At 41.2% G+C, this 19,590-nt stretch overlaps 1 pseudogene; it reads left to right on the forward strand.

The window, feature by feature from the left end:
- The first annotated feature begins 2,066 nt into the window (after positions 1–2,066).
- On the forward strand, positions 2,067–7,656 carry LOC119044794 (CBY1-interacting BAR domain-containing protein 1-like; annotated as a pseudogene).
- Positions 7,657–19,590: the final 11,934 nt, after the last annotated feature.

Consider the following 19,590-nt stretch of genomic DNA (forward strand, 5'->3'; position numbering starts at 1 on the left):
TGCACATCAAAGGAAACCATCAAGAAAATGAAAAGACAACCCACTGAATGGGGGAACATATTTGCCAGTGATACATCTGATAAGGGATCAACAGCCAAAATTTATAAAGAACTTATAAAATTCAACACCAAAAATCTGCCCAAACAATCCAATTAAAAAGTGGGCAAAGCACTGAATAAACACTTTTCTAAAGAGGACATACAGATGGCCGATAGACATATGAAAAGATGCTCAATGTCACTAAGTATCAGAGAAATACAAACTAAAGCCACAATGAGATATCATTGTATACCTGATAGACTGGTTATCATCAATAAATCAAAAACAAATGCTGTAGAGGATGTGGAGAAAAGGGAGCCCTGTGCACTGCTGGTGGGAATGGAGTTTGGTGCAGCCACTGTGTAAAGCAGTATGGTGATACCTCAAAAAATTAAAAAGGAAAATGCCTTATGACCCAGCAATTCCACTTTTGGAAATTTATCTGGAGAAACCCAAAATACTCATTCAAAACAATGCATATACCCCTTTTTTCACAGCAGCATTATTCACAATAGCTAAGATTTGGAGGCAGCCTAAGTGCCTATCAGTAGATGAGTGGATTAAAAAAAGCTGTATTACATTTATAAAATGGAATACTACTCAGCCATAAAAAAGAAAGAAATCTTACCCTTTGTGACAGTGTGAATGGACCTGGAGAACACTATGCTAAGTGAAATATGCCTGTCAGAGAAAGACAAGTACCATATGATTTCACTCATATGCGAAATGTAATGAATGAACTGAATTAACAAGGAAAATAGAGACAGACTCATAGAGAACAGACTGACAGCTGTGGGGGGTGGGGGCTGAATGGGTGGTAAAGGGATTGAGCAAAAGAGAAGAAAAGAGGAAAAACTCATGGACCCAAACAACAGTGTAGTGATTGTCAGGGGGAGGGAGGGGAGGCGAAGGAGAGTGAAGAGGGATAAATGGTGACAGAAGGAGACTTGACTTGGGGTGGTAAATACACAACACAGTGTACAGATGGTATGTTGTAGAATTGTGCACCTAAAACTTGTATAATTTTATTAACCAGTGTCATCCCAATAAATTCAATAAAAAAGGGAAAAATAGATAATCTGTACCTCTTGGAGATGAGGTACACTAATTTAATTTCTTTTTTTAAGATTTTATTTATTTATTTTTAGGGGGTAAGGGAAGGAAAAAAAGAGGGAGAGAAATATCGATGTACAAGAAATATATCGATCAGTTGCCTCTCTCACATCCCCAACTAGGGACCTAGTGTGCAACCCAGGCACATGCCCTGACTAGGAATAGAACCAGCAATCTTTAAATTTGCAGGCTGACACTCAATCCACTGAGCCACACCAGCTAACACTAATTTAATTTCTAATACTAAATCAGGTTTGCATTCCTAGAATAAATCCATTGGCTTACTCTGGGATATTATGTGCTCTATTTTAGAAATAAATTTCTGAATCAATGAGCTGAAATGAAAAGATATTTCACCACTCTGGGCCTCTACTTCCTCGTCTGCAAAATGGGGGAAATGATATTTCCTACCTCATATAAGTAGGATGAAGATTAGATCTACCTAAGGAGCTCCTAACACTACCCAGCTATGGTGAGCACCCAGCAGATGTCAGCAATCATCGTCGCTCATCCCCACGGACAGAAATCTGCACTGCTGACCTGTGATTTCCCTACAAGTAATTCCTTATCATGAGCTAAGAAGTTCCCTTCCCTGACTCAAAGGGGCAACCACCGTGCCTGAACATCAAGGGGTTAGGACTCACAATCATTCACTCACTCGGCAAATACTTAATGGACCTCTACAGTGTGCCAGGTCCTGGGGAACCAGAGGTGGGACAAGGTCCAGCTCTGCCTTCAGGAGCAGATCTCCAATTTGGCACAGAAGGCGGGGCTGGTGGTAACAATGGTCTGTTTTTGACCATAGCTGGGAAAAAAGAAACAAACAAAATCAGAAGCTTAAAGAATGGGTGAAAGACACTTGCTCTCAGCATGACATTGGTGTCCCCAGAGATACATTACCTGAAAGTGCCATAATGAAGCATGAGAAGAAAGGGAAAGTGGAGGGTAAGTGGAGGGAATAGAGAGGGGGATAATCCAGCTGTGGGAAATCATGGAAAGCTTCTTGTAGGAGGTACATCTAAGCACTGAATGTTGAGCAAAAGTATACAGCTATGTGAAGGGGTGAGGAATATGGGAGATGAACCTAGGCCGCACTGGCTCAAATTAATTAACTAATGATAATAAGCATCACAATCAATAACTTCATCTTTCAAGCATTTTCTTTGTGCCAGGGCTGCTGTCAAGCATCTTAGCCACATTATCACATTAAAGTCTCACCGTTAGCTCTAAGGAGAGAGGACAGACAGTCTCTGCTTTGTGTTTTGTTCCTCAGTGGTGTCTGGAACATAGGTAGTACCCAATAAATATGTGTTGAACAAATAAAGATCAGGCACCCCTAAGAGGTTGGTTCTAATATGGTCCCCATTTTACAGATGAGGGAACTGAGATATAGGGAAATCAAGGGCCTCGCTGAAGGATGTCCCACAGCCAGGTGTGAAATAGATCTAGGGTTGGATGGAGCTCTGTCTGGTGTCAGACCAGCACTCTCCCCACTTGGGCTCACTGATGGCGAACTTGGCCTGTAGAGACCTCCACAGCCAAAACAGCCACTCTCTCACCCGCTGTAAAAGACCAGGTCATGGAAAATCAACCTGAGCTCCCCTCAGAGTGGGCTCTGTGAGAAATACTAGCCAGCAGGGTACCCACTGCCCACCCTGCCCCACTCCAACAAGTGGGGTTGCCCATTCTGCAGCCTGTGTTTACATTTCTCCCTCAGTCTGGAGGCTACAGATTGAAATTATCTCCTCTCAACTGTGTCAGCCCGTCCTGAGCCTCACTCCCAGCACCAGCACCTCCCAGCAAGCCTGAAGCAGACACAGCTGGATTCTGATAAAGAGAGTTCTGTCCCATTGGTTTTGGATGGGGCGAGAGAGGATCTGCTCTCTCAGCCAGCAGCCCTCCCTGCCTGGGGACTGCGGGAAAGTGGAGGGATCCCTCACGCCATCCCAGCCCCAGCAGCCCGTAGGAGAGCAGAGTCTGTGGCTGTCCCTAGTCCTCCACACTGACTTCCAGGGAAGTAGCCATCCTCACTGTCTCAGTGATGAAAGTTCTTGCTGTGCAATCCTGAGTCAGTTCCCTCCCCTCGCCAGGCCTCATTTATTTCATCTGTACAGTGAAGGAAGTTGGGTGATGTGCAGGGATTTGCCTCATGCCAGCCTCTTCTAAGCTCCCTGAGGCCAGTCCTCATTCTTATCTGTATCCCCAGCAGCCAGCACAAGGCCCGGCAGTCAGTAGGTGCTCAAGGAGTGTTTGTTAGCTGAATAAATGATACATGCCTCTGTGTCTCCCTCCCCTGCCAGTGATGACTTCCCTTTCCAAGCCCTCAGGGCCCTCATGAACCCTATCGCACCTTGGAACCCATCTCCCTACCCCCTTGGCCAGCAACAGACTCCAGGCCATATCTTGATCTACAGAGTGATCTTTCCCCGTTGCTGCTCTCGATGTGGGGGGGTCTCAAAAAAAATCACTTAATGCATTGCAGGATCTCAATAAACACTAGTTATTACCATTATTATCATGTCAGATAAGTTCATTTACACAAAAGTCTTAATAGTCAACAGAAGATGAACACGTCTCTTTTCTAGAAGGGACAACCCCAGAGAACAAATCTCTAGGTGTGATATCTCAAGTGCTACTTGACATCTGAAGATGCGAGCCTGGTTCCCAGGTGTGGGAAGGATGCAGGGCAGGCATTCCCAGCAGGGCTGTGAGGTCCTGAGGCTGAGGTCCATGTTTCTAGAAAGACAGAGGAGGCAGAATGAGGGCAAGAGTTTCTCAGCTAGGCCGGCCATAAGGACATGTCCCTGTGTGGAGGGGCCACATACTTAGCATGACCTGGAACAGTGACAGCAAAGGTGCGAAAGGTAGAAATGCAAGCAGAGAGGCCTGGGATGGGGTCAGCATGGGCTGAGCCATGCGTAGGCTCTGTTGCGGAAAGTCATGGTTGACCTAGAACCAGGTCTCAAGTCTGGGAAATTTGCAGAGCTAAAACAGGCTGAGCAACATGTCCACAATATAAAACAATTTTAGACGCAGTGGTTAAGTTCTAGGCTATGGCATAGCCAGTATTGAATTCCTATTCACACTTCAAAATCCTAATAAGGATTTCTACTCCTGGTAATATTGTGGATTTGATATTCTAAAACAAACAAACTCCTGGTTTAAAAATGTACTTCATGACACACGTCAAACAATCCTTTTAAATGCAGAGCTGAACTTGCAGTGAAACAAGGACTCTCCAAATGTCAGAGGCGAAGAGGAGACAGGCCTCCAGCCTGGAGCACCAATGCTACACTAGGGCAGCTCCGTGGCACTTACTGATACCAGGATACTGAAGTCTCAGAGTTTATCAGCAACGGGGAAGACAAGGCCTTGGGCATATGTGCGATTGGATCCTCTACCACACTCCTTTTCCGTACACAGAAGTTGGGGCCTTTGAAGGGCTATACCCTCAGTGAAAAGACGGACTAGAAACAAATCGTCTCACCATCAAAGGAAGAAAATATCTCAACTGTTTTAGACCCACAATTTAATCTTAGGCCCGAATCCAAGGAGAAAAAAGAAATTAAAAAAAAAAAGACTTGGCTGAATTCATACCCATAGCCCTGCACTCTGCAAGTCTGGGTTCAGATTTTTACCGCCTCCTCAGTCCAAGAAACCCCAAGTCAAGAAGTTAAAGCAGTTCTAGGCCAGCAGTGCTCTGCAACACATGGCAGAAGCAAAAGCGAACTGTCTCTGGAGGAGCACACCATCAGTCCAGGCCCCTTCAGTTCCCTGGAGGTTCAGAGTAGTCAGAGTTCACAGTCAAAAAGGTGAGGGGCACGAGGAACTGTAAGTAGACACCCTCAGAAACAATCAGTAGTAGAATTATACCCAGAAGGAATAATTAGACACTGGAATAATTAGGTACAGTGTGTGAATTAAGTAAGTTTAAAATGCTGAACAAAGTAAAACAGAACTGAAAACTCAAGCAAGAACATACTATTAAAAATGACCAGGCTGAGCCCCAGCTGGTGTGGCTCAGTTGGTTGGAGCATTGTCCGTAAACTGAAAGATTGCAGGTTTGAACCCCTGTTCAGAGCACATACTAGGTTGCAGGTTCAATCCTCGGTGAGGGCTTTCTCTCTCTCTCTCCCTCTCTCTCTAAAATCAATGAAAAAAATGTCCTTGGGTGAGCACGGGGGGGGGGGCTGGGATGGGAGTAAAAGACAGAATACTGTAGTTGAAAAATAATTAAATTTAAAAATTAGCAGGCCCATTGGATGGATAAATAAAGGATAGATAGATAAAACTTCTTGAAACAGAAACTCAAATCATTGAAACTGAAAGCCCAATGGAATTGGTTGAACAGTTGAATACAGAATTCCTACACTGCAAGGCAGATCTAAAGAAGTGTCTGAGAGTGCAGCACAAAGATAAAGACATGAAAAATATAAGAGACATGGAGGATAAAATAAGAAGGTCTAAATTATGTCTACTTAGAGTTTGTGAAAATATAATTTAGGGACAGGCAATCTTTTTTTTTTATTTATTTAGTTATTTTTCAAGTACATTTTTTGTCTATTTCTCCCATCCCAGCCCCCCCGCCCTGTCTCCCCCCTCTCTCCCATCCTCCCCCCCAGTCCTCATCCCTGTGCCTTTCATACTTGTTCCTCAAAATCCCTCCCCATTTTTCCCCTTAAATTCCCTTCCCTCTCCCCTCTGGTCGCTGCCCACTTGTTCTCTATTTCAGTGTCTTTGTTTTTATTCTGTTTGCTTGTTTGTTTTATTGTTTAGCTTCCTGTCAAAGGTGAGATCATATGGTATTTGTCCTTCAATGCCTGGCCTATTTCACTCAGCATAATGCTTTCCAGTTCCATCCATGTTGTTGCAAAGGGTAGTAGCTCCTTCTTTCTCTCTGCTGCATAGAATTCCATTGTGTATATGTACCACAATTTTTTGATCCATTCGTTTACTGATGGACACCTAGGTTGCTTCCAACTCTTGGCTATTATAAATTGTGCTGCCAAGAACATTGTGGTGCATAGGTTCTTTGAAATTGATGTTTTAGGATTCTTGGGGTATAATCCTAGCAGTGGAAAATTGCTGGGTCAAAAGGCAGGTCGACTTTTATTTTTCTGAGAAAATTCCATACTGTTTTCCATAATAGTTGTACCAGTCTGCAATCCTACCAACAGTGAACTAAGAAGGGACAGGCAATCTTTGAAAACTAATGACAAAGAATTTTTCAAAACTGACAAAGGACATAAATCATCAGATTCAGGGATCACAAGAAATCACACCAGGAAAAGTAAAAATGAAATCACATATAGACACATCATAGTGAAACTGCAGAAAAACCCTTAAAAATGCCTCAGGGAAAAGACAGATGACTTATGAAAGAACAAGCAGACCAATAACCACAAGAATAGCAGCCACAGGCAGTAAGATAACACCTTCAGCATGTTGAGGGAAAATACCTAAATTCTACACTCAGCTCAGCTCTCACTCCAGTATAAGAGGACAGCTCTTTGGCTCCAGCGGTGGCAGTGGCTGGCTCCCCAGCACACGCCTGGTGCCTCAGAGCCCGTTGTTGAGCCCCAGTTCAGGGTCATGGCAGTGCTCAAGGCAAGATGTTGAGGTACAGAGTGGAAAAAAACAGGATGCTTAAACCAGACAACTGCAAGATGCTGTCATAAATATGGAGAAGTATTACGAAGAGCTGTGCCAAATCCTTGCTGCTTATGCGCAGAACACTGCCAGACTACGAGACTAAGCAGACCTCCTGGTGAACCTCTACATGCCTCTACAGAGAACCCAAATTTAAAGCAGGGTCTGAAAAACTTTGCTGATGAGTTTGCCAAACTTCAGGATTATCAACAGGCAGAGGTTGAAATACTTAAAGCCAAAGTAGTTGAGCCATTGAAACCTTACAGAACCATTGTGAAAACGAAACGAGTTGACCTCAAAGCAACATTAACATCAAGGAATCGGGAAGCTAAACAGTCAGCTCAGTTCAGAAAGAACACAACAGAGACAACTGTTCTTGAACAACCACAATAAAGAAAAGAAAGAAAACTCATCAGCAAAACCCATCTGACTGACATGTTATTTCACATGCAAAAATGAAATTACAGAGCTACAATGAATGCTACCCAAACAACTCACCATCTGCAAGAAACTATTGACAATTTTGAAAAATAAAATAAAGCATATGAAGACTTTACTTTCAGAATTTATTATTATTGAAATGTTATTTCATGGCAAAGGTCTAGAGGTCTACAGTGCTGCCTACCAAAATATAAAAAAGATTGATGAAGATTTAGAGGTTTTCTTGAAATTCTTTCTACCAGATTATACATCTCATTTAGATACTGTAAGAGCAAATCTAAAGTCACCTCCTCAGAGATCACTGTCAGCTAAGTGTGTATCTGGAACAAAACAGGTCAACTGAGAAAGGATCAACATGCAGAAGATGATGATGAAGAGAATGAAGACTTACACTTAACAGAAGAAAAACATTAACTTTCTTAAGTAAGCTTCACCTTTCCATTTTTAGCTTAAATGACTTGTAATCCAGAATTACTGAATTGTAAAACTTTATACTGGTTTGATACATTAAACCTCAAAATGAAATCCTACTGGAAATACAAAATAATCCAAGGAAATTTATGCTGGCAAATATGAAGGCTTTCAAAAACATTACACACCAGTGATTTCAACATCCTGTCTAGCAGTATGTGAACTTTTTGTATAGCTCCGTTTTTTTCCAAAAACATTATGCATTTCAAAAGTATTTCATATTAATTAATGCACTATACTTAGTTGGGGTTGCAACAGTAAGTAGATGACAAAAAATAGATTGAACAATTGCACCTGCTTTCTTTTAAGTTAAGACACCATACTTTCATTACCAGAAAAGGATCCTAGATAGTCATTCTGATTAAATACAAATTTTATTCCATAAAACCTTAATCAAAAAGACAAGGATTTTTCTCCTTACCTTTTCTTTTTCACTTTTACCACAACCTGAAGTTTCATCATTTAATACATAATTTTACTTTTCAACAAGATTGTCATCACTCTTTGGTTAAGGGTAATGGGGATCTAGAATATAAGTGTTTTACAGCTATACTTAAAACATAAATTTTAGCTTTAAAAAAATAGGCACATTCAGCCTAATTCTGATTTTATTTTTTGTTTGTACATTGTGTTTTTGTAATAATTATTTTATTGTTGTTCAATTATAGTTGTCTGCATTTTCCTCCCAACCACTCTGATTCTGATTTTAAAACAAAAGTGCTATCATACTAAGGCTGTACATGGTACTACAATTACAGCTTTGGAAAAGCAGTAATTTAGTAATGTTGCCTTGGAAAGCCATGAATCATTAAAAATTATATGAAAGTTTTACCAAATTACCATTTAACAAATAAAAACATATAGTCACTCTTATTCCTAACAATATAAAACGATTTTTTTATTTATTTTACAATATAAAACAATTTAACCAGAGCCTTTCTTTATGTCTGATGCTTTTATTTCTTTAAATGGAGAGTTGTACTTTGTTATTTTGTGGATCCCAGTGACGTGTATAAAAATAATGAAATTTATAAAATTCTTTGGGTAAACTAGAAAAATCGATTCTTCATAACAGAAAAATAAAGACTTTCTAGAAAAAAAGAATACAACGACAACACTGTCAATGGATAAATGGATGACAAAGGTGTGGGATCTGCACACAACACGACACAGTCAGCCATGAAAAGGAAGGACACCCTGCCGTCTGCAACAACAGAGAGGACATTATGCTCAGTGAAATCAGCCATACGCTACATGATCTCACTTACATGTAGAATCTAAAGTAATCAAACTCATAGAAACAGAGAGTAGAATTGTGATGACCAGGGGCTGGGAGGGATGCAGAGCTGATGATGGTCAAGAGGTACAAAATTTCAGTTATGCAGGATAAGGTTTGGAGATGTAATGTACAAAACATAACTGTAGTTAACAATACTGTATTGTACACTTGAAATTTGCTAGGAGATATCACCATACATACATATACACACACAAATAATAACTATTGAGGTGATGGATATATTAATTAGCTGATTGTGGTGAATATCTCACAATGTATACCTATAACAAATCATCAAGTTGTACACCTTAAATATACACAATTTTTAATTGTCAATTATACCTCAGTAAAACCAGAGAACTAAATAAGAGCACCATAGCCTTTCAGACAAAGAACAGTGTTTACTACCACAAGCCTTCATTGAAGGACCAAAAGAAGAAAAATGGTTCAAAAAGATCTTCTACAAGATGAAATTGAGAACAAAGAAAATAGTAAATTATGTACACAAAGTTAAACAAGTATCAGTTCTATTATATGACAATAATAGCTCAGACTGAGGTAAAAATAATTTGAATTAGTGAACAATGATAATAGTAAGATATGGGAAATGAGAGGAAGGTGGTTATCTTTAAGCATTAAAGGTACCTGCTAAAGTTTTTAAGAGTAACAACTAAAATCAAAGCTAAACTTTCCAACTCAATAGAGGAAGAAATGGAATTTTTTTAAATCTTAAAGTTTAATTCAGATCCAGCAATACATTAAAAAGATCATACACTATGATCAAGTGGGATTCATCCCAGGGATGCAAGGATGGTACAATATTCACAAATCAATAAATGTATATACCACATAAACAAAGTGAAGGGCAAAAATCACATAATCATACCAATAGATGATGAAAAAGCATTTAATAAAATCCAGCACCCATCTATGATAAAAACACTCAGTAAAGTAGGAATAGAGGAAGTATACCTCAACATAACAAAGGCTGTATATGAGAAATCTACAGCGAACATCATACTCAATGGGCAAAAACTAAAAGCTTTCCCCTTAAGATCAAGAACAAGACAAGAGTATCTGCTTTCACCATTCTTATTAAACATAGTACTGGAAGTTCTAGCCACAGAGATCAGACAAGAAAAAGAAATGAAAGGCATCCAAATTGGAAAGGAAGAAGTAAAACTGTCATTATTTGCAGATGACATGATAGTATACATAGAAAACCCTATAGTCTCCACCAAAAAACTAATCAACCTAATAAGTGAATTTGGAAAAATAGCAGGATGCAAAGTCACTATTCAGAAACCAAGGGTACTTTTGTACACCGATATTGAAATATAAAGAGAAACTAGGAAAAAATCCCATTTACTAAAGCAACAAGAAAACTAAAGTACCTATGAATAAACTTAAGCAAGGAAGTAAAAGACCTGTACTTGGAAAACTGTAGAACACTGAAGAAAGAAATTGAAGAGGATACAAGTAAATGAAAGCATATATCATATTCATGGATTGGAAGAATTAACATCATTAAAATATCCATACTACCCAAAGCAATCTATAGATTCGATGCAATTCCTATTAAAATACCAATGGCATATTTCACAGATCTAGAACAAATATTTCAAAAAATGTATATGGAACCCCCTGGCTGGTGTGGCTCAGTGGATTAAGCACTGGATTATGAACCAAAGGGTCACCAGTTTGATTCCCAGTCAGGGCACACACCTGGGTTGTGGGCCAGGTCTCCAGTATGGGGTGCTCAAGAGGGAGCCGCACACTGATGTTTCTATCCCTTTCTTTCTCTGTCCCTTCCCCTCTCTGAAAATAAATAAATAAAAATCTTTTAAAAAATGTATATGGAACCATAGAATACCCCAAATAGCTTCAACCATCTTGAGAAATAAGAATAAAGTAGGTGGGACCACAATACCTGATATCAAACTATACTACAAAGCCACTGTAATCAAACAGTCTGGTACTGGCATTAAAACAGACACATAGATCAATGGAACAATACAGAATAGAGAGCCCATAAATAAACCCATGTCCCTATGGTCAATTAATATCTGACAATAGGAACATGAGCATACAATGGAGTAAAAACAGCTTCTTCAATAAATGGTGTTGAGAGAACTGGACTGGTACATGCAAAAAAAAAATGAAACTAGCCCACCAACTTACACCATACAACAGAATAAACTCAAAATGGATAAAAGATTTAAATATAAGTTGCGACATCATAAGAGTCCTAGAGGCAAACATAGGCAGTAAAATTTCAGATGTCGTATGCAGCAATATTTTTACTGATATATCTTCTAGGGCAAGGGAAATAAAGGAATAAATAAATAAATGTGACTACCTCAAACTAAAAATAGTTTGAGTTGTATACTTCTGTACAACTTAAGAAACCATCATCAAAATGAAAAGGGAACTGACCATATGAGAGAATATATTTACCAATGATACATTGGACAAGGGTTTGCTCTCCAAAGTGTATGAAGAACTAATATAACTCAACACCAGGGAGACAAACAAGCCAATTAAAAAATGGACACAGGACCTGATTAGACACTTCTCCAAGGAGGACATACAGATGGCCCATAGACATATGAAAAGATGTTCAACATCACTAGCCATCAGAGAGATGCAAATTAAAACCATAGTGAGCCCTGGCTGATGTGGCTCAGTGGATTGAGTGCTGGCCTGTGAACCAAAGGGTTACCAGTTCTATTCCCAATCAGGGCACATGCCTGAATTGTGGGCCGAGGACATGCAAGAGGCAACCACACATAGATGTTTCTCTCCCTCTCTTTTTCCCTCCATTCCCCTTTCTCTAAAAATAAATAAATAAAATCTGTAAAACGTATAAAAAATACTTTTTAATGTAAACACCGGTGACACGAAATATTCATTGCTACATTGCTTATTGTGTTTTTATGCTGTATTATACTTTTTATGAGTTATGATAGCAGCAATTAAGTTGTTTGTATTTTGCTTAACTAAAACAAAAATGCTTTTATCTTGCTATAGAATAAACATATTTCAGTTAAAAAAATAAAAATTAAAAATAAACCACAATGAGATATCACCTCCCACCAATCAGAATGGCTATCATTAATAAATCAACAAACAAGCGCTGGTGAGGATGCGGAGAAAAGGGAACCCTAATGCAGTGCTGGTGGGGATGCAGACTGGTGCAGCCACTGTGGAAAACAGTATGGAACTTCCTCAGAAAACTAAAAATTGTGCCTTGTGAGCCAGAGATTCCACAACTGGGAATATACCCCAAGAATCCTGAAACAATTCAAAAGAACTTATATACCCTAATGTTCATAGCAGCATTATTTACAATAGCCAAGTTCTGGAAACTGTCTAAAAACCCATCAGTACATGAATAGATCAAAAAACCATGGGACATTTACACAAATGGAATACTATACAGCAGAAAGAAAGAAAGAAAGAGAGAGAGAGAAAGAAAAGAAAGAATTCCTACCTTTCATAACAGCATGGATGGAAATGGAGAATATTATGCTAAGTGAAATAAGCCAGTTGGTGAAAGACAAATACCATATAATCTCACCTATAAGGGGAACCTAATGAACAAAAATAAACTAATGAACAAAACAGAACCAGAGACATGGAAACATGGAACAGACTGACTGGGACCAGAGGGGAGGAGGGGGATAACGGTGGAAAGAAGGGGGAGGGACTACACAAAGGACATGTATGCACAACCCAGGGACATGGGCAACGGTGGTGTGGGGATGGACTGTGGGAATAGGGGTGCGCTAAGTGAAGGAGGCAAAGGGGGAAAATTGTGGCAACTGTAGTAGAAAAACAATTAAAATTTTTCAAAAAGTCAATGAATAAAGAAAAATCTTGAAGTTAGGCAAGATTTGAATAGTCCCTGACCTTGAGAGGCTCAGAGTCTTCTCAGGGGTACTCTGGGGGCAGAGGACAAGCAAATAAAAACATAATTCTACTAACAATGTTATAAATGCAAGGTAAGGTTAAGTACCTTACCTTGAGAATAAGGGGAAATGAGTTGTGATAGCCAGAGTTCACATGAGTATAAAATGATGCAGTCACTCCTACGTCTCCCCCAGTATTCCCCTCTCACTTCAGGGCCCTTAGAGCCGTGTGGCCCATGTGCAGGTGTGTGCAAAGGGGGCACCTTTGGGCATGCTACTGCAGCACTGTGTGAATACCAAACCCCACAAACAACCTAAATACCCATTAATAAAAGAGTGGGCAAAAGTGCAGCTTAGCCATAACCTAGAATATTTCTCCACAGTAAAAGGAAGATAAGGTAGATCTACTATGTTCTATCATCAAATATGGGTTCTAATATCAAATACTCATCCTAAACCTACACACACACACACACACACACACACACATACACACACATATATATATACACCACCTCCCATGCGTAGATCTTCCAGGCCCAGGACAAGAACTGGCACCTCACAGATGCACAATAAATGTGAACTGAATTAAACCGAACTGAACTGAGCCAAGTACACAAAGAGGGGTTAAAAAAAAAAAACCAGGAGGAGCTTCTAGCAGAAAAAGAATAAGGGATGAAAGCCCCTGGCTGACACTGTGAGGATGCTTTGTCTATGAGTGAAGGGCAGAAACAGAGGGGAAACCCACAGACACGTCTGTGGCATAGGGGCTCACACCCCTGCCAGGCCCACACCAAGGGGATCTGGGCATGAGGAACCAGACCCAGCCTGAGGGGGAAGAGAAGGCTGGCAAAGGCTCAGGCAGCAAGCTCCCACCCTTGCCTCCTTCCCACACTATCAGCTCTTGACTTCCTGTTTGACCAAACTTGTCAAGTGTGTTTTTGAAAGCCCCTATCTCTGGGAAGAGTTATGGGGGAAGGGGAGCCCAGATTTCTCAAGGAGCCAGAGTGACCACCCAGCCCACAGCACTGCACCTCTGCCTTGAACTCCCGGAGAGGGGAAGGTCTGCAGTGCCTGGGCCACAGGGCTCTGGCTTTTCTCACACGGGAAGCCAAAGGGTCACATAAATCTTAGCAGGTGGGGTGTCTGTCTATCAGTCTGTGTGCCTGTCTGTGCATATGTGTGCCCACGTGTACTTGCATGTGCTTGCTCCAATTTGACTCCTACCCAACCACATATAAAATTATCTCCCACTATGCACTGGGCACATTTTGGGGCCTTAGAGATGAATCAACTCTTTTCCATGTCTGAGTCCTGACCTCTCATGCCTCTTCATTCACCACTCTGTGCTTTATATGGAATATTAGTATACCCTACACACAGCAGGCTGTTTCTCAGTGCTGCTCACTGTCACTCAGTGCTGCTCCTCTGGCCTGGGACTCCTCTCCTCTCTCACCCGGTTAACATTTTTCTGTCTTTCTGATTTGGCACAGGTGTTACTGCCTCCAAGAAGTCTTCCCTGTCACCCTCTTGTTCCTAGTTGGGCTAGAGTCTCTCTTCGGAATCTTCATCATGTCTTGGGCCTCAATATGTGTATTGTGGAACATACAGCAGTACAAAAACCGACATTAAAGAAGTGCTTCCTATGTTCCAGGAGTGGTGCTAAGCAGTGAACATGTATTAATGTATTTAATTTTCCTAATACCCTTATGAAATGGGATAGCTTCTAGCTGCCTTCCTGAAAGCCATTTTCTCTCCTTTTTTACTTACTTAGCTCTAATTCTATTGGGAACAGCAATGTGCCCAGCTTAATAATCACATCTCATTCCTATCTTGCAATTAAGTTCTGACCAATAAATAGGATGTAGGTTGAAGCTGTTATGAGAGAGTCATGGGAATATTCCTTCTTTTTTATTGTTCAAGTATAGTTGTCTCCATTTTCTTGCCATTTTCCCACGCCCCAGCCATCCCACCTCCCACCCTCAATCCTACTCCCCTTTGACTTTGTCCATGGGTCTTCTATATATGTTCCTCGATGACCTCTAAAGGGTGCCTGATACAGCTGGAAAGCACACCTTGCCCTTCCTCTTTAATCCCTCTTCCAGCCTGGAATGTTAACATGATGGCTTGTGCCACAGTAGTCATCTTGCAACCATGAGACAATCTTGAAAAGAAAGGTCACATGCTAAAAATGATAGAATAGCAAAATAGAAGTAAGTTCTACTTTTGATGTGGCCAAGTAAACTCCCAATGGATCAAACCTCCCAGTGATAAGAGCATATTAACTCTGAACAAAATTTTAAAAACTATCTAAATGCACTGGAAAGTGAAAAACAGCAGGCAAATTCTGGATGGAAGTTGGCATTTGGAATAGGGGATAGGGCACAGGCTTTTTCCCATTTTTGTGGCTTTTAGCTTAAAGACAGTTCAAAGTCAGCTTAGGCAGACACTGACCAGAGAGCACCACGTGGGATGACTGAAGCTCTTATAAAAACCCTTGGTTTTTCTGTCTTAAAGAAGCAGAGGATCAAGCTTAGGGAAACCTCAGCTGCCAGAAAGTGAAAGGAGAATTCTAGAAAGAACAGAGTCGAAGATGAAGAGCCCTGAGTTCTGCGCACGAACTGTCACGCCTCTGGTGAGTGCTGACCCGTGCCTTCACGGAGCAGGCTCAAAGCTGCTCAGCCAAGGATGAAAGAACTGTGAGATCTGCATTGCTGCCCCAGGAACAGAATCTGCAGCTGGAGTCCAACAAAGGTAGTTACCAGCTAAAAGAAAAAAATCAACACCCTCCATAAGAATATAACAAAGCTCAGTGCCTCCACATATTACACTCACAATGTCCAGGATACAAAAAAAAAAAAATGTTAGCCCTGGCTGGTGTGGCTCAGTGGATTGAGCACTGGACTGCAAAGCAAAGGGTCACCAGTTTGATTTCCAGTCAGGGCACATGCCTGGGTTGCAGGCCAGGTCCCCAGTAGGGGACACATGAGAAGCAACCACACATTGATGTTTCCCTCTCTTTCACCCTCCCTTCCCCTCTCTCTAAAAATAAATAAATAAAATCTTTAAAAATATATATTAGTCAACATATATGAAGAACAGAAAACCACAACCAACTTGCAAGAGAAAAAACAATTAATGGAGACGAGGAATTTGGAATTGGCAGACAAATATTTTAAAGCAGTTATTATATCAAGGATGTAAAGAAAGTGCAGTAGCAATGAATCAGGATGGCCACAGATGTTTGTGCTGCTGACTTTAGGCTGAGCACATCTGGGGAAGATAGGATACCCATGCAGAGCTGGGATTGAGAGGTGAGAGAGAAAGAAGGGGAAAGAAGGGAAATAAAGGGAAGAGAGAGAGAGAGAAAGAGGAGCAAGATGATAAAAGAGAAACGTGAAAAGTACAGAACAGCAAGTGCATGGGTTCCAATGGCTGAAGAACAGTATCCTGAGAAGGGAGAGCCGTCCCCTGCCCCCTGACCCTTGTGACCTGAGAGTCACCCTTTTCCAGGTGCCTCAGTCCTCATCCTGTCACCTCAGGAGCATTGTTCATCCTGTGACCGACCAACTCCAGCTTCCTCTGAAACTACTACATCCAGGCAAGGACATTCCAATACTCATCCAGTGTGCAGGGAGAGGAAGAAGGAAACAAACACGGGCTCCATGATGAAGTAGGAGAGTGAGAGGATAGGACTCATCCTACAACTGCAAAACCCCTTCCCATGCCCACTTCCAGCTTCCAACCATGTGGAGGGCACCATCAAGCTGAACCACGTGGACTTGCACCCAGTTGCTCCCAGGAGGGCTCTGTCAGGATAGCTGGGCCACCAGCCAACACTGCCCACCCACACCTTCATGTTGAAGGTGCACAGGAACTGTGTGGGTGTTGATGTGATCTTGGAGGACTCTGGGTATACTCAGACACACAATGAAATTCAAAGTACAATTTCTGCAAGTGCAACACCTAAGTTATAGCCCTTTGCTCATGGGCAGCAGCAAACAGAACAAACATAAACATCACATATACCCCCTCACCCCAGTCACCTTCACAACGGATTTCTGCACCATGTCATGGTTCTATGGGATTGTCAGGACAGTCTTCTCTCCCACTTTACAAAGGTAAAAACTGCAGCCATCTGAACATAAGAAACGGGTTTCATTTTGCACAGTGATGTACAAAAAATAGCAGATGTGGGTCTATCCTGTGCCCAAGTCAGAGCTCTGTCCTACAAACCAGAGAGGCAGGTGCCTTCCCCACGTCCTGTGTTATTCTGTGCCCCCTATCATTGCTTGTGATATAGGCATGTTCATCTCCACTCAGCTATGAGCTTTTAGAGGATAAGGACTGTGTCCCTTCACAGCTGTCTCCGGCAGCCAGCACGGAGCAAACGGAGACTTGAAGTATGATGTAAAAGCTTAAACCAGCCTTGAGAAGAGAAGACGAAGCTACAGTGCAAGGCAGACCTTCTCCAGGAGTCACCCCCTTCTTTCCCAACAAGCATGTGACTGCAGCCGCCCCAGCATTGAAGACCACCAGCATAAACACAACACATGTCATCTTTAGGCAAAGGAAATTGAAACCAATGAACACAGTTGGCCACCTTTTTTTTTTCTAACATCCCTCTAAAAACATGCAGGCAAAGCAACTGGTTCAGAACATGGGGAACTGGAATGCATTTAGGGGCCCGAGGTTGTCCAACCGGAACCTGCATATCCAGAGACGTTACCTCCTTTCCAGGGCCCTCACAAGCTGATTGAGCTCTGACAGGAAGAGTAACACTGGCGGGTGATTGCAGACTATCCAGTGTCAGCTCATTGTTCCGGGAGGAAGCTGTCAGGACCAGACCTCCCGGGAGTGCCTGAAGTCTCTGGTTCTTATTTTTCCCTTTGTAGGTGGGGGATGTTGGGGGTGGTATCAGGGAGCCATCATCCTTTCCCCCACCCAACCGGACACCCCTAACCAGACAACCCAGGGTCTCCACATTCCCAACTCCTGAGACCCCAAATGAGGAGAACAGGGGCCACCTGATGCTGGTTTTCCTGGGGTTCCCTTAAAAGCAAAACTTATGTGCTTTTCTTAATTTTGCTAAGAACACTTAATGCCAGATACATCTTCCTTTAAAAATTCTAACTGTACAATACACTATTGTGACTACAGGTACAATGTTGTATAGCAATCCTCTAGGACTTACTCATCTTGCTTAACTGAAACTTCATGCCCCATGATTAGTAACCCCTCATTTCCCCTCCCCCCAACCCCTAGAAACCACCATTCCACTCTTTGATTCTGGGATTTGACTATCATAACCTCAGATAAGTGAAATAATGCAGTACTTGTCTTTCTGTGACTGGATTATTTTACTTAGCATAATACCCTCAAAGTTCATCCATGTTGTCATATACTGCAGAATTTTCTTCTTTTTAAACGCTGACTACCCTTCCATTATAAGATGTATCATTTTTTTATCCATTTACCTGTGGATACACATTTAGATTTTTTCCACATTTGGCCAATTGTCAATAGTGTTGCAGAGAAACTGAGCGTGCTAATAGCTCCTCGAGATCCTGATTTTGATTCTTTTGAATAAATTCCCAGAAGTGGGATTATTGGTGAGCCTTCATACTGTTTTTATAGTGGCTGCACCACTCTGCATTTCCACCAATGGCTTGCAAGGGTTCCAGTTCCTCCATATTCTCACCAATACTTTTGTCTTTTTTTTTGTTGATAATAGCCATCCAACAAATGTGAGGTGATATCTCATTGTGGTTTTGGTTTGTATTTCCCTGATGATTACAGATGTTCAGCATCTGTTTGGATACCTGTTGGCCATTGGTGTGTCTTTGGAGAAATGTCTATTCAAGTCCTGAACCCATCTTTTTCCATTATTTCATTCTTTCTTTTATTTATCTTTTAAATGTTTTATTGTTATTCTATTACAGTTGTCCCAATGTTTTCCCCTTTGCCCTCCTCTGTCCAGCCCACCCCCTGCTCCCACGGGCAACCCCACACCATTGTCCATGTCCATGGGTCATTTGTACATGTTCTTTGTCTGAACCCATTTTTTTTATTGATGGAGATTAAAATGTTTGTTTTTTTAATTTAAATTATTTTGTTATTGTTTAATTACAGTTATTTTCTCCCCTCCCCCTTCCCCTTCCAAACCCACCTCCCTCCCTTGCTTCCACCCTCCCCCCTTGGTTTTGTCCATGTGTCCTTTATAGTAGTTTCTGAAAACCCTTCTTCCCACTGTCCCCTCCCCCCTCCTCTCTGACTATTATTATATTGTTCTTAATTTCAATAACTCTGGTTGAACCAGATTTTTTAATCAGGTTGTTAGTTTTGTTGCTATTGGGTTGTAGGAGTACCTTATATATTTATAAAATATATAATTTGCAAATATTTTCTCCTATTTTGTAGGTTTCCTTTTACTCTGTTGACTATTTCCTTTGCTGTGCAAATGCTTTTTAGTGTGCTGGAATCCCACTTGTTTTGTTTTTTCACCTTTGTTTTGGGGGCCATATCCATGAAATCACTGCAAAGACCAATGTCATGAAGATTTTCCCTGTTTCCTTCTAGGAGTTTTATGTTCAGGTTTTATTAAGTCTTCAATCCACTCTGATTTGATTTTTGTGTATGTGTAAGATAAGGGTCAATTTCATCCTTTTACATGTGGATATAGCTTCC

This window comes from Artibeus jamaicensis, unplaced genomic scaffold (assembly GCF_021234435.1).
Source record: "Artibeus jamaicensis isolate MK-2021 breed Jamaican fruit bat unplaced genomic scaffold, CSHL_Jam_final contig_519, whole genome shotgun sequence".
NCBI classification, from domain to species: domain Eukaryota; kingdom Metazoa; phylum Chordata; class Mammalia; order Chiroptera; family Phyllostomidae; genus Artibeus; species Artibeus jamaicensis.